A 3,963-nucleotide genomic window follows, 5' to 3' on the forward strand; every position below is an offset into this window, starting at 1 on the left:
CCGAATTTTTGGAAATTAAATAATAAGTTATTTATGATATTTACAAAAAATTATATTTTCAGAGATTTTTTTATATTAATTGGGCAATTTTCGTATTCAAAATATAAAAGTTTCAGTAATAGAAAAATAATAACAATTTTATATATTTTAATTTGAATATATTGACTTTGAACCTTATTTTATAAATACAGGAGAATTAATTTAATTATCTCTAATTTTTAAATGGTATTTCAAAGACAATTATTTTATATTTAATTTGATTTTAAATTATTACTCTATTATTTTATTTTTATTAAAATTACTACACTACCTTAACCCCAAAATCTCCAATTTCATACACAAACCTTAATCCTAGCTTCATTACACACACTAACTTAACTCATTCACTCACAGCTGCCACCCTCACCCCCTCACCTGCGATACACTCACACTCACACACAAACACAACACATCCATGCCGAGGAAGACAAGAGAGAGACTGGAAAAAAAAAAAGAAATGGCGAGAGGGAGCTGTCGCACCGCCGCTGCCTAACCACTGTCCAGCCTGTTTTACCACCGCCAAAGGCCTGCCATCGTCACACGCATCGTCATCAAGGAGAGAGAGAGAAAGCGTGAAGAAGAGGAAGCTGCTACTGTGAGCTCGCCGTTCTGTCATGGAGCCCGCGCCGCTGTTACCGAGGAGAGGAAGAGAGGAGCTGTGTCCCGTCACTGCTGTCGCGCTTGTCACCACCGTTCGTAGAGCACCGTCGCCGTTGCTGTCAACCCGAGGGGGAGAGAGAGTCCGCGGGGATTTGCGAGGAAAGAGAGGGAGCTCGCGCTGCCTACTCTGTCACCGTGCTCGTTGCTGTCATGTCCCGCTAGTGCCACCGTTCATGTCCACCATCGTTGCCACCAGAAATCGGTACTGGAGCCCTTGTCTTCTTGGTAAGCATTTTCTTTTTCGAAACCATTGAAATCAGTATTCTGTTTTAAGTTGTTAAAGGTTCTAAGGTTTTGGTAACGGAGGATTGAGTTTTGGTTTTGGCATGCTGAGTTCAATGGTTGTTGCATGCGACATCAAGCTGCTGCGTTGTCACTAGAGCTGCTGCTGCTCTTGTTCTGTTCTCTCGCTTATTCATAGGTACGGTAAGTTGTTCCTTGTTCTGAACTGTTTTAGTCACTGTTCTGTTAGATGTTGCTGAGGATTTTACGACGATAATGCCTTCGAATCGAGTTTTGGTTATCGAATGTTACTGCATTAAAGTTGCTGCTGTGGCTACAAATATAGTGGAGCTATAGTTGCGGCTGCTGTTGCTGCTGGCCAAGAGAAACAAGGTCTTTTGACGCATTTGGTTTTGTGAGTTTCGAATATTTGGGGTAGGAAATTTTCCTAAAACTTATTTTATATCATAGAACTGTTATAATAGATATTGATGTAAAAAATATATTTTTGTGATTATGTGAGTCTTATTGATGTGATTGTTTACTTGATTGAATTATTGATTGCTAGGGTTGACGTGCAGTTGTTGATGAATATTGATTTGAAAAGTTGATGAAAATTGTTTATACTAAAATGTGGTTTTATATTGGAAATTGGATTTATATATCTTTATATTGAGAAAGGGATTTTGTGTTGGAAATCTGACTTATATATTTATATTGAGTAATGATTTGGTTTTGAAATTGTTGAAAAGAGTTTTAGAAATGTGGTTTGGATGGAACCCTTGAAGGGTGGTAAAGTCTTGGTTTTAGGGGAGGTGCTGCCGAAATTTTCATAAAAATTAGAGACATTGTTGGAAGTGTTCTTTGAAAATCTTGGGTTGAAGAATTATTTTATTTGATTTTGATTAACCATGGAAATTATTGTATTTTTGGGGTGTTTTTAATGAATTTTAAAGTAAGTGTTCCAAAATAAGCGATTATGTTTCAATTGAGATTTCGATTGAGAAGTAAGAATGGTTTTGAATCTTTTTAGGAAGAAGTTTTTAAACTTAAAGTGAAGTTAAAGTTAGTTTTGGAAAAATTGGTTAAATAAAATGAGTTTCATTTGATTACTTTTAATTAAAAGGTTATGTTTTGAAAAGCATTTAGTGAATTTAAAATATTTTGTTTTAATTTGGTGCAACGAAATAATTTTTGAGTCTCTTGAGAATGTTTTAAAGTTAGAAATAAAATTGAGATTGGTTCTCGAAACTTATTTTAAATAAAGGTGATTTTTATGGTTATATTAAGTTGGAATTTGGAAAAGGGTGAAATAAAGATTTAACTGTTTTCAAAAGAATGAATTTGGAAGGAAAGTTATTTTTTAAAGTGTCAAGTTTTCGTACAAATTTCATAAAGTTAGAGGCTTTGTTTTGAAATCCTTATTTGGTTAATTTTGATTAAAGAAGCTATGATTTAAGGATTTTAATGAATTTAAAGTAACAAGATTGACTGTCGCCCCCTTTGAAGTCTAGAGATTCTGTCGTGGAGTTTAATTAATAAATAATTTTGAGTCTTTTGAAAGAGGTTTAAACTTGAAATGGTTTTGAGGTAGTTTGGAAAATTTTGGTTAAGTGATTATTGAGTGTTTGAAAGAAGAATTAGTTTTAAGTGAAGTTGCTTTGGAGGTTTTGGAAAAGGTTACAAAAGTGGTATCGATTTTAAAGAAAAACGATTGGAGAAAAGGGGGATTCTTGGCATGATGTGAAATAAATGTATTTTGTTATTGAAAGTGGATGGGTCAAGAATAATTTTGAATTGGGATAAAGATGAGTATAAAGGCTTATATTGAGTTTATTATGAATTTGAGTTTGATTGAGATTGAAAAGTGTGTCAGGCACTATATCCCAGTTGTATATATTAGAAGTGTGACCCCAGCGAGATGGTGGAAGGAGAGAATCCCCTTATTTGTTCCTCCTGGGAATGTAAGATCACCTTCAGAAAGACGGTGGAAGGTTAGGATCCCTTTCTTGATTCTTCCTGGCTATATATGCCAACTCGAATAAGGGTTATTTAGTTAATCCCGCTTGTTCGTGATTTTCTTTGTTTTGCAAGGTGGTAAGGCACTAATTTCTGAATCCGTATGGCACGACCTCAGAAGGAAATGTGGTAGGGTACTCTCCCTGGATTTATGCCCCCTTATATTTGCTTCTAGAAGAAGGTGATATGACACTAAACCCTTGATTATATGCCTCCTGAAGATGCACAATCAGAGAGACAATGTCTGGGTTAGCTACCGGATGTGTTGGGTTCTGGAAGTGTAACTGACATGTAAGTTCATGGCCATTAGGATAGATATGTATCATGTGCATCTATATGAAATCGTTTGGGTTTTTATATTGTACTTGATTTGCCTATGTGAATAATTCTATTTAATTTCTAATTGTTATACTTGATGTAATTGTTCTTGATTGTGTTTGAACTTTATTACTTGTGTTTGTGACTCATTGGTTAGATTGTGGTGAATTGGGTGTTAATTAAGTTGCTTGGGCTGGAGGCTGTGATTGATTATGTGATGGGCCGGAGGTCGTGATTAGTTTATGTTTGAGGTTTAGCAAAGTATGAAAAATCAAGCTGGTTGAGTATAGACTTAATGAACGTATGCTTGGAACAGGTTGGTCATTCATAGAGTCTAAGTAACTTTTAATTTTTTTTATAAGAAAAATATGAGTTTCGGATTTTGGATGATTAACCGTTGGTTTTCAAAAAGGATTTATAAGATGAGTGATGATCACTTCGTTTGAAAATAACTTTCTTTTATATATCTTTTTATGATAATTCTAAAACTCCTCTGGTGAGACCGTTTGGTTAGGTTTTCACCTCCTACAGACTTCTCTTTTCAGGATATAGACGAAGATGTTCGTAAAGGGATTATTGTGCTTTTGGTTATGCGATATCATTGTATTAGCTTAGTGATTATTTTCCCTCGCCATTATTATTATATCTTTATAAGAGGGATATGAGTTGTGAATTGTAATGTTTATAAGATGTTGTATAAAGAAT

The sequence above is a fragment of the Arachis ipaensis genome, chromosome B10 (assembly GCF_000816755.2).
Source record: "Arachis ipaensis cultivar K30076 chromosome B10, Araip1.1, whole genome shotgun sequence".
Taxonomy (NCBI): domain Eukaryota; kingdom Viridiplantae; phylum Streptophyta; class Magnoliopsida; order Fabales; family Fabaceae; genus Arachis; species Arachis ipaensis.